This window comes from Alligator mississippiensis, chromosome 1 (assembly GCF_030867095.1).
Source record: "Alligator mississippiensis isolate rAllMis1 chromosome 1, rAllMis1, whole genome shotgun sequence".
Lineage (NCBI taxonomy): Eukaryota > Metazoa > Chordata > Crocodylia > Alligatoridae > Alligator > Alligator mississippiensis.
The window spans coordinates 450,942,756-450,955,131 of NC_081824.1; the positions used below are offsets into that span (position 1 = coordinate 450,942,756).

The window sequence follows — 12,376 nt, forward strand, 5'->3', positions numbered from 1 at the left end:
GCCATTGATTGACCCCCAGAGGCAGAGGGACTCTGAGCTCAGAACCCCAGCTGACAAGACCCACCTCCCGGCAGAGGACCCCGAGGACACTCCCCAGACAACGGTTGAACCCCCTGAGAAACAGCAGACTCCTCCAAACTCCCACAGCCCCTCAGTGCTAACAGCGTGCCCTGAGCAGCGATGGCCCGCAGACCCTGGTGGTCCCAAGGAAGACCTGCCCCCCCCCCCAAGAATCCCTCCCTCCCCTGGTGGAGGAGCCCCGAACCCCCAACACTAGATACCCCTACAGATGACCCAGGGGGAGGTGCAGATAGGGCAGTGCTCATATTCCTCCTCTTCCCCCTCCCCGAGAAGCTGTCATGCCCGACCTGCCACCCACAAAGACAACACAGGTCACACGACGACATGCAATAACACCTACGTCGCTTCCACCAGCTCTGCCTAGCATTCTTTTGCACCCTCTGTGGCACCGAGTACGAGACCCTGAAGCTCCTGAAGAAGCACCACAAGGAATACAAAGGCCACGGAGCCGAGAGAAGACCTGGCACGCTGGTGCTGTCCACTGCCACTGCCCGTCAGACCCAAGCCACAGTGTGAAGACCAGCCACCCTACTAACAACCTCCTGAAGGTCTGGTCCAGTGGATCCCCTGATGGAGAGGCCTGCCCCAGAGATGCCACCACACAGGTCTAAGCCCAGGGATCCCCGACCAGACGTGATGCCCAAACCAGAAAGTCCTCCTCCCGGACCCCCAGAGCCACCCGACGCCGCTGGCCCACTGAAGATCCCAGAGCCACCCGAAGACCACAGACTGCAGCCACAGAGGCAACCCAGGTGACAGTGCTGTGACCCGGCACCAGCCTCCTAGCTCCAGAAGCTGTACTGGACCAACCATCCCAAGGCACTGAGAGAGATCCTGGAGGGACCGTCAGCTTTCTGCCAGGTCCCCCCAGAGACTCTGTTCAACTACTTCAGCAGGGTCTTCTACCCCGCAGCAGAAGCTGCCGCCCCACATCCTGCAACCATCGAAGTGGACAATGCCCAGAGGACCAGGAAGCAGTGTACGGTGGTGTGGCTGGACATGTCCAATGCCTTCAGCTCCATGTCCCACCGCCACATCTTCAGCACCCTCCGTGAGCTGGGCCTACTGGATGGCATCATCGTGGTGCGAGAGCTCTGCCATGGATGCACCATGACCTTCCGTGCCACTGACGTAGAGACCACGGAGATCCTCATCCAGTTGCGGGTGAGACAGGATTGCCCCGTCAGCCCCAGCTTAGCCATGGAACTGCTCCTTAGAGCCACAGCCTGCCCCAGCAAGCTCCACCTGTATGGCCAGAAGTTGAGTGTCCTGACCAACACCAATGGTCTCATTCTCCTCATCCCTGATGCCACCCAGCTGCAGGAAATGCTGGACGTGACGTCCAAGGCGGCCAAGTGGAGGGGCCTGCACTTCAACGTCACCAAGTGCATGTCCCTGCACATGGACAGCAGGCAGAAAAGCCACATCCTGGACTCCAGCCTCACAGTCCAGGGCCAGGATCAGGACAGAGCTCAGGACAGAGATGAGGCACCTGCGTGATAGTAAGACCTACTGCCACCTAGAGACTCCCACCAGGCACTGGTCCAAGCAGATGCCACAAGATGCCACCAATGGGATTGTGCAGGATGCCTGCAAGCTGGACTCATCACAGCACTTATCTTCTGCCAGGGGGCCAGCAGGGAACACCTTCCTCATTCCCCACGTCGTATTCATCCCGAGAGGCTCGGCGGTCCCCAAGACCCTCCTCAAGAAAGCGGATGCCAAGATTCAGTGGCTGTTCAAGAAGCAACTGCACCTGCCACTAAAAGGCCAGCAACGAGGTCCTGCACATCCCCTACTAGCAGGGAGGTGACGGCATCCCCCTCATGGGAGACCTCTGCAACATGGTGGTGGTCACATATGCCATTTGCCTCCTGACCTGCCCAGATGCCATGGTAAAATGTCATTGCTGCCAGCACCCTGGAGGAGATCACCCACAGAGGATCCCGAGACAGCCAACTGGATGCAACTTGGCGATCTTCCTCAGTGGCCTGCTGGAGGAAGAGTTCAGCAGAGACAGCAAGGACTTTGCATCACCGTGGAGCCGAGCCCACAACACCACATGCTGCCTTCAGAAACACATTGGCTGCTCCTGGATCTGGACCAAGGAGTGCCAAGAGTCTCCCTGGAACCAGCCCTGCATGCCGACCGCATCACAGTGACACCCTACATGAGGACCTTCCTGGAGCGGTTCCTGAAGGACCCCAACCGAAACAAGTAAGCTGGTGACCTGAAGGCCAAACCCAACCAGGGTAAGGTCTTTGACATCACCTTGAAGTGGGACTCCAGCAATGACTTGATACCCAGCAGGAGTGTCATGCACTTTGCAGACTGGCACTTCCTCTAGCATGCCCGCCTCAACTGCCTGCCTCTGAATGGGGCTGTCCACTTTGGCCACTGGGACAAGAGATGCCGGTGATGTGGCTACACAGTGGAGACCCTCCCCCACGTGCTGTGCAGCTGCAAGCTGCATGCCAGAGCCTGGCAGCTCCACCACAACACTGTCTAGGATCACCTGGTGAGGGCCATCCCAGCCACAGCGGGGGAGATTTCTGTGAACCGCACTGTCCTGGCCTGAGAGCCAGATGTGACCCAACAATCAGCATGAGCGAAGAGGCCAAGAAGGGCACGATCATGGACGTAACCATCCCCTTCAAGAACTGGCGCCAAGCCTTCACCAATGTCCGGGCTCACAAGCGGGAGAAGTACACCCCGCTGGCCAACATCTTGAGAGGCTGTGGCTATGACAGCACAGTCCATGTGGTCACTGTGGCAATGCTCGGACCCTGGGATCCCAGCAATGAGATCGTCCTGCGTGCCTGCTGCATCTCCCACCCCTATGCCAAACTGATGCCCTGCCTCATGGCATCAGACATGATCCACTGGTCCCACGACATCTACGTGGAGCACATCACGCGCTATCACCAGTACTCCGACCCCCCAGACCGACTGCCACTGGACTGGACTCAGGGGACCACCTGAACCTGGTGCTGCAATTGATAGACTTTGAGCAGAAGGTTCAAAAATGGACCACCCCGGTCCACCAGAAGAGGAACCCTGCAATGAGACTCTATATATTGACTGAGGAAACCGTCTTCAGCCTACTCTCTCCATTACAGACCGTTGTACAGATTTGTGTGCATCTCTCCTCTGTCTTGGTGTTGCAACCCCCCTGCCTCCCCTGTCCCCACCCCCTGGCTTAGTTGGATAACATCATATTTTTTGAAACCTAGTTGAATTCCCCTCCTCATCCCCCAACCCTCTTTTGTTAGTCCCTCCCTCAGGCGGTCTATATTTCCTTCCTGGCTTTGTCATCTTTTTGGTTCATAACTCTTAACATCCACTAATAAAATTCAAATCTGTTCTTATCAGTTTAATTGCTGATGACATCCTTGGTGGCATCACTGATGCATTAGAAGCATTCTTGGCACAGGGAGAGGGCCTCCAGGTTTGCTTCAACCACTCCAGGTATCAGCCTAGTATTGCAGTGCTGCCGAGCCAGATGCCTGCTCCCCTACTAGGGGAACTCCCCACTCAGATCCAAGAGCAGCACAGGCCTGGGCCTGGGGCCCGAGTCACTACTCCTGGGTGACCGCTGGGGGTGGGGAGGTGGGTCAGGCCCTATGCAAATTGGGGCCAGCCAGTTCACAGGGAGGCTGGAAGGGGCTTAGGCCAATGCATGGGTGCACACTCACCTCCCTGCCAGTCTGGCAGATGGCAGGCTGGGGCAGCCCCTGTTGCCAACAAGTACAGTGGCCTCCCTCCCTACCCCCCAGCCTCTCCAGGAAAGCCGCCTAAGACAAGATGCTGCCTTCGTGGAGCATTAGAAATCACCAGCACCAGCCAAAGCAAGAGGAGCAAGGGGGGAAAGCCAAGCCAAGACACAAATAGCCAACCCCAAGAGTGAGCAGGCATGTGACTGGCAGGAATGAAGGAACAGGCAGCACCTCACTGGTTGCCTGCCTGCCAGGAAGCCTCGCCCCAGAAATGCAACTGTGCCCTACAATGCCCCACCCCACCACACGCCTGCAATGCCACCCACAGGGCCACTGACTGACTGTGGCTTTCCTGCAGGGGAACCAGGCACTGTGGGACTGCCACCCAACCACAGCCCCATCCAGAGAGCCTTCAGCCCCTGCCATGGCCAGGCCTCATCTTGGTGGGCCAGGGCCCATCTTACCCTCAGCCCTGGTCCTCTCTGACCTGACCTCACTCATCAGGCCCCCTCGGCCCCTGGCCCTGATCCACCTCTGGCCCTGGGCAGCTAATCTTGAAGGCTCATATCAGGGCAGCCGGGGTGAAACCCAGCTGTTTCCTGGCTTGCCCAAGAGGGACCCAGGAGGATGGCAGAACAGGAGAAGACGGCAGAGCAAGATCCGGGCCAGACATGAGGGTGATCAATGGAGGAGAGACCCACAGGACTGCAGTGCTTTGAAAAGGTCAGGTTCCTGAGGGGAGCAGGCCATGGGAGCAAGAGGTGGTGGGAACCCCAAGGTAGGTCAAGACCAGCAAGCTCATCATGGGAACTCCCAGCAAAGATGGAGTCCAAACCCTGGTATTCAATAGTTATAGGATTTGGATGGGGTCATGGAAGGCATAGGTAATTTTACATGCACAGGTGAGACATGGATGGGATTTATCACCTTCCTTCAGTAATTTCTTTTGGGTCACCCCAGGGTTATTTTGGACAGCCCAAACTACGTAGTAAGCGAGGGGGCACTTGAGGTTTTTTTGTTCTAGGACTGTTTGCTTTGGGTGTGGGGAAAAAGGCTAATACTTGTCTAACAAAAATAACATGCATCATGTGCAAGGAGGAGGGATATATCCCTTGGGATTGCCAGACCTCATACACAAATAGAGCAAAAATGGGGAAAGCGGGGAAGGGGAGGGAGGAGGTGGAATCTGAGAATGAGTGTGAAAGTGATATGAAATGATCAATGGGAGACACGCACATCTATGGAGCTGGGTAAGGGGGAAGGAAGGGTAATTGAATTGGGGTCAGGGGTGGTTATTTGTGGAATGAAGCCAGTGGCTCAGTGCATTAGAAGGGATAGGGGAAGAAGGGGGTGGAAGAAGAGGTGAAGATTTGTTGTATATGGATGATGTCACTATAGTAGTTTGGGGAAGAAGGTCAGTGGAGAGAGTCTTGGGACATGTAGGGAGTGAGAAGGAGGCATTGAGAGACATGGGTTACAGGTGCTGGGGAATCATTTAAAAAAAGGGTTGGGGTACATTTTGAGATGAAGGGGAAAAGGAAGAGGGTGTGGGAGGAGTTGGGGGCATGGATACAGAAGGTGGTGGGATTGTGGGGTACAAGGGGATTATTTTGGGGGTGGGGGAAGGTGGAATTGGGCAAGCAGGTGCTGCTGCCTATTATTTTGTTTACGGGGAGGGTTCACCCTCCTTCATGGTTGCAAGTGCAATACATTTTAAAGAGAAGTTGGCATTTTTGTGTGTGGGGGGAGGGGAGAGGATGGCAACGGGGGGATTTGTAAGACTGGTGAATTGGGGGGCTGGGGTTACTCAAAATAGAGCTTTTTCTGTAAGTGCATATGGTGGCTGTGACTAAGGGAAGTGAAAAAGGGAGAGGGGTTATTGGGGAAATTGTTGAGACTGGGGAGGGCAGTTGTTTAGGGGTTACAGTTGTTGGCAATGAGATGGATGGATTTACAGGCTGAAAAAGAAATGATACATTATGCTAGGATGGGGTTTTGTTTTTTTTTTTTAATATAGAGGGCAAAGGGACTAAAGAAGCTAGGCACAGAAGGGTGGGACAATGCAAAACCAGTATTTAAAGTAATAAGCAGGGAGAAGTGACAAGGCGATGGATGTAGGGGATCTATCATGGGCATAGGTGAGAGGTTTGGAAGGGGATAGTAGGTAAAAGATGGCATTTATTAGCAAGTAAGGGGTTGTTTTTATGGTTAAGGAATGTTTGCAGCTGGGGTATTATTAGGCATGGGGATATATGGGAAAGGAAGGGCAACTGAAGCAGTGAGTATGGCAAAATGTGAATTGGGAAGAATAGTTTGCCCCTACAGGGGACTGGATAAGAAGATTGGGGGCGGGGGGGCGGCAAGTGTGGTGTCGAGGGATGACGATTATGATAAGGGATGTATAAGAGGTGAAGCAGTGGGGATGAAGATAAGCCAGTTGTAAATACATACATACACACTTTTGTTAAATGTGTTACAGATAACAGAAATCTTTAACATATTGGGTATATGATTTACCAATGTGTAAGGTGACATGGAACCAGGTTGTGCAAGGTATCTGTGGCTGAAAGATAAAGGGTTGTAGATGCTTCTAAATCTGGAGATGGTTCTGTTGGGTTTTGTGTTGCAAGGTGGAAAGTTTGGTTGAGGTTGGGCATTTTAAATTCGTTACCTTATTAATAAAAGAAAACCTGTAAGCATCCTGGTGGCACATGAAAATTATTGCATCTGGGACAGAACGTTTTAGGGAAAGGAAGGCATATAGTGTCTTTTGGGAGAGGCATGCAGAGGAATTAGCATGGAAGAGACAATTAACAGAACTGCGCTTTCAAGCCAGAGCAGACTCCCATGAAAGAGGGCTGTTTTAAGAACCTTCAATGATGTAATTGAACTGGAGGACATCCAACATTGTCTGGAGGCTAAAGTAAAAAAGAGAGTCCTTTGGGTAGACAGAGCTTTCAATAAGAACAAAATATGGACCAGTTCACGGAGAGCTGGAGTGGCGAGAGATCATTGAGGAATCAAACATCTTCCTTCCAGCTTCTGTTTGGGTCCCCATAGGGAATATATCTATTATTTTGGTCAACCAAGGTGACATAGTAAATATAATGGACCAGGGCCCATTGAAACATATTGTCAATGGACAACAAGTTGCTGATGCAGTGGGATGGGGTATAGGGCAGGGGTATGCAAGGCTGAAGTAATGTGCAAAAACATGTTGGGAGGAGGGGCACAATTTTGAAGAGTGCCCCCACTCATAAGGAAGGAAGTGTCAGAACGGGAGGGAGAGAAGATGGAAGGGGACAGCAAGTCCCTGGTATCCCTTCAGAGGATAGAAACATTCAGTATGGGAAGGAAGATGGCTGGGAGAGTACTGGAGCTCAGGACAAAGATGAATTTATTTGAGGAAGTAGAGAAGCTAGCTACATCAACTGTAGAAATTGTTGTAGAGCAATGGACAGCCACAATAGAGGAGAGGGAGGCAGGAGAAAAAAAAAGTGACAGGGAGTGCAAGGGGGATGGGGTTAATTGGTGTAAGTAACTATTTGGAAATTCTGTTGGGCAGGGAAAGGCTTTGCTGGAAACATCATGCAACCATCCAAAGAGTGAAAGTGGGGATACCAAAGCAAAAACGGGAAGAACAAGAGAAGAGGAGTGAGAAAGGAAAAGATATAGGGGAAGAAGCAAGACTGACAAATGGTGCAAGAGTGAAATCAGGAGGAGAGTCTGGGTGGGGGCAGCTTTTCTAATAGCCCATCAGCTATTGGAAGCTAGGCTTAAGCAACAGGGATGTGGAGGGTGGGGGTTGAGAAGAAATGGAGGTATGAGGGGGGAGGGGGGAGGACACTTGGGGAGTAAGACAGGGGAATGCATTTAATATTGTGGAACATGAGAAGTTTGCCGAGATGGAGGTAAATGGGAAGAGATTAAAAGGGTACTAAAAGTTAAAGGACGTGCTATTCCTCCAGAAGCATAGAATAGGATGAGGAAAAAAGGTGCTGGGAATATGGGGAGGGAGAGGTTTGTCTAAGACAGGGAAGGTAAAGCTAATCAAGTCTGTGATCTTACCCATCCTGCTGTTCGTAGGGTGGGTATACCCTCCATCGTGGAGGCAAGCGAGGAGGATACAAAGGGAATTGTGTGTGTTTTTCTGGGGAAGTAAGGGAGAGAGGGTAGCACGTAGGGAGCTTTATAAAGCGGGGGAGCTAGGGGGATGGGGTTTTCCAGAGATGGAAACGTTCATATATGGGCACAGGGTGGCAGCATTAGACAGGGAGGCACAGAGAGGGGAAGGAATAGTGGGGAAATGGGTAAAGTACTGGGGAGGTAGAGTTTTGAGGGCATGGGGGATATTCGGAGAAAGGTGGACAGGCATGTGGGCAGGGAAACCATCACAGCACACGGATAGGCTGGCGGCATTTGTCAGGGCAAAAGGTTTGGTAAAACGGGATGGAAGGATTACAAAAGGCGAGGGTAATTTTCAACGCAATTAGGGAGGAAGATGGGTTAACGGATGTGGGGAATTTGGCATGGGAACAGGTGAGAGAGGTATGGAGGGGAATAGAAGACACAAGGTGGAAAGGGTTTCACAGGGAAATAGCGTGGTGTATAGTTAGGCGGGTGCTATCAGTCAGAGAAGTACTACACCGATGGAGGCTGGTGAGATCGGCAGAAAGCCCGGGGGAGTTCTGTACAAAGGAAGAAAATGGTTTTTGGGAGTGCACGTCTGCAAGAAGGGTATGGGGAAGAGTAGGGAAGTTTCTAAGGGCGATAGGGTGGGCACAGGGGGTGTCCTATGAGACCGTGGTTTATGGACCGGTGAAACAAGGAGAAAGGCAATGGGAAGTGCGGGTGATTTTGATGGGGATGAGGGTGCCATTATGGAAAGTGAGGTGCTTGTTGATAGGGAAGGGGGTATGCTTTACACAAAGGGAATGCGTACAGCTGGGGTATTATGAGATTAAAGACTACATGAAGGGAAAGGGAGAAAAGGGCAAAGGGAGTAGGGCATGGCAAGGCGTTCGGTGGCAGGAATTATTCCAGCCAGCCAGGATAGGGTAGGGAAAGAAAAGGAGGGAGAGAGAGGAGGGAAAGAAAAAGCATCGGGAAGTAGGGAAAGGAAATGCGTCAGGAATCAGGGAAGGTGAAAACCAAGTGAGGAAAACAGTAATACTGAAACAAAAACGAGTTGTGTATGCTATAAATAAAGACGTGTGGAAAATGTGGTAAAGGCAAATAAAAAGAAGGGAAATACGAGACCACAGAGAAAGATTTTGTAAAATATCAGGATGCATTATAAACGTTGAAAGTGTCCCAAGAACCTGTATGAGAGCGCAAAAGGTATTGTCATGGATTGCATTGCTGATTATGTAAGAGGAGGATCTGGTGATCCAATTGTGAAGAAATTGTGATGCAGAAAGGAGACAGGAAGTTCCCACGATTGTGTCATGCATTATTGATTCACGTATGATATTGTTTATTGTGAGATATTGACAAAAGGAGGCGGTGTGGAGAGATAAAGAAATATTTAATATTTTCTTAATAAAAAAATAGAAGGCAGAAAGCGTGCTGTACAGCCTACATGAAGATCAAAACATCCTCTAGCAAGAAACAAGTCACAGGGCATGTCATTAGAAAGAGCATTAAGGCAAAGAGCAGCGAATAGCGAGGCAGCAGGAATAACCTAAAGGTACAGTAGGGATCACCATTAAGATGGCTGCATTACTATGCCCACATCCCTCCTCTCAACATCCCATGGTGAAATCTTTGCATGGCTTCCACAGATCATCCCCTTCTCCACAGGGGCATTCTGATCAGGGTACCACTTCTTCCTCAAAAGAGGGAAAGACAGAGCTGGCAGGGACCACAAGAGGTCCTCTAGTCCAGCCCCTGCCCAAGGCAGGGTCATCTCTACCCACAGCACCATACTACTAGAACTAAACCAATGGCATTGTCACACCCACAAATCATACGACCCCAACATGTCCTTTTGCTTCACCTGTGGCAATAGTAACCCATGTCCTCCTTCTGCAAGGGTTGTTAAAAGATGCTGAATGGCACACAAGGAAGAGGTCCATGCCTCTGCTACAAGAAGGCACTCATCCCCACAATCTGTACCCATCTGACCAAGGGGTAAAACTTCTTCCTGACCTCAAACTGGGTGACCAGCTTGACCCTGAGCAAAGAGGCAAGTCCCTCTAGCCAGAAACCTACAGGTTTTACTTGAGGAAGGAGTATTGGCAGTCTCCAGCCTTGGTGACAGTCGCTCAGTGCTCCTGAGGAAGGAACATGCCTACCACAACACACAGCAAAGGACAAAGAAAAGAGTCTTTCCCAGCCTCATGCTTCTGGGCTTCACTGGTTGCCTCATGAGACACAAGCGGAGTAAAGCATAGGCACAGTTACTCCTAGATCATTCCTGATCAATGTTTACCCGACCTCTTTTTCAACACCCCCAGTGATGAAGGCTCCACAACTTCCCTCAGCAGTCTAGTGTACTGCTGCACCCTTTTAACAGCCAAGTCCTTACACCTATCCAACAGTAGCAAGACCAGCCCTCTGTTCACGGGACATGAATAAAACAAACCAAGCCTTTCCTGTGGCCCTCTTGATGACATCCAGGTCAGTCCCGAATGCCCTGCCCCACTCCACAGGCATTAAGAGGCACTGGAGCACAAATTCACCTCAAGCTCTCCCTCCTTGACCTCATCCTCTACCACCCGCTCTCATGACAAACTGCTCAGTTCCTTTCCTTCAGCACTATGCACATACTGCTGAGACATCAGCACTGTGCGCCACCATTCCCACATATTCCTAACACAGATTTACAGTGCCCGCCACCCCTTACAAGAGCTCTCTACAGCCCCTACACTCCTCCAACCACATATTTGTATTTCCAGAAGACCCATCATTACACAACATTTCTCCATACTCACCACCCCTTTTAGCATGAAGTGGTCAGTAAAGCTCGAGGGTAAAACATCTTGGGCACCATCTAAAATATAAATAAAAACATGACCACTCCTGTGCCACTCTCCACCCTTGTCTTCACTCTCTCCCTTTCAAATCAACCTTTTAAAAATGCCATCCACAGGGATGGGTCAGGAACCACTGAGTGTATGACAAAAGCCAGCAGAGGCCTACCGTTTCTGGTCTGGCTTCTGTTAGACTAGGAAGTGGCTTCAGGAGCTTGACTGCCTGGATGGCCTCATTGAGCCCAGGTGGGACCAGGCTTCTGCTCTGACCTTGCTGAGATGCCACCTGCTCAGGAGATAAGATCAGATTGAGAACCTGCAAGTCCAGGGCCCTGATCTGGCCTCCTTACAGTATATGCAGGCATTGTGCTAGAAGTGGGGGCTTTTGGGCTAGCCTTCTTTGGGAGGCTCTGACAGAAGGCTCGTACTAGGTCAGGGGCTCATGCATTTTCTGCAGGTTGCTAGAAATAGTCTGCCAGTCCATAACCTTGCCAGTCAAACACATTAATACCATTTCCTCCCTAACTTCTGGTTGTCAATGGTGATTTTTTGAGTTGGAATTCCTTATGCCCCCAGCCAAAGAGGATGGTTTGGGGACTGCCAGGAATAGGTTGTCTTTGTGCATAGCTTTGCCAGGGAGATGTAGAAGACAGGGTGGGCACGCAGAACATCAGATAGCTACAAGCAGAAGGACACCATGTTGGTGACTGCAGAGATGGCATAGAGTCCTAGATACCCAAGATCTTGCTTGTCAGAGTTGAGAGGTGGCTTTCAGGTATTAGGAAGAGAGCGATTCTTTACTCCTACAATGGATGTGGAGCCCCCCCCCCCCCCCCGAGCACTGTTTGTAGCCTAAAACTAGACCTTCTTGGCAGGCTAGTGGTGGTACTTCAAGTCATCATTTATACACTGCAAGTGGGTTCCCAGTTCTGTGACTACATGGGTGGAGATGTTGGACAGGACTGTGGGGAAGTAGGGATGAAACCCACACTTGGCATCAAGGGGCTGCACTGGCTGGATGACAGATCCAAGTTGTTGTATGCAGATTTAGGCACGGGCAGGAGCACAAGCCAGTCGTGGTGATGGCAGTTAAGGAAGCCTCATTTAGCATTGCTCCAGCACCTGGTTCTGCCTTGTCTGCCAGTGTCAGACAGACTAGAGCTCCTGCTCTACCCCCAAAAGGGACAGGAAATCCCACATGTTGGACATGAACAGAGGGCCCAAGACTGATACAGTACAGGTAAGCACCCCATGCAGCCAAAACAAATGTCCCAAGTTACTGGATCCAAGTTGAGTGGGATGCCCACAATGGACTACTCCATTGTAATGGGGTTCACCCTGTGCCTCACTAGGAGGCACCTCTCTTTGCAGAAACACTTGTCCATTAAGTTGTCCATAGCACCCAAGCCCACAAGGACTGACAGCTGTACTGCTAACCAGATGGCATGGGCAAGGTCCTTGTGCTCCACAAGACTAGCAGAGGCCCAAAGCTCACAGCTGGTTGTTCTAGGTCTCCCACAGATACAGTTCCCTGGATTTCTAGAGCAGTAGATCTTCCTGGGGCACCAGGAGACCTGGGATTGTGGTGTGGGGTCTGCTCTCATG

At 51.2% G+C, this 12,376-nt stretch overlaps 1 non-coding gene across 1 annotated transcript; it reads left to right on the forward strand.

Annotated features, from left to right (window-relative positions):
* The first annotated feature begins 3,407 nt into the window (after positions 1–3,407).
* LOC132247963 (U2 spliceosomal RNA) lies at positions 3,408–3,594 on the forward strand. Its single transcript, XR_009459340.1, has one exon. It is a non-coding gene; the product is annotated as a U2 spliceosomal RNA (small nuclear RNA).
* Positions 3,595–12,376: the final 8,782 nt, after the last annotated feature.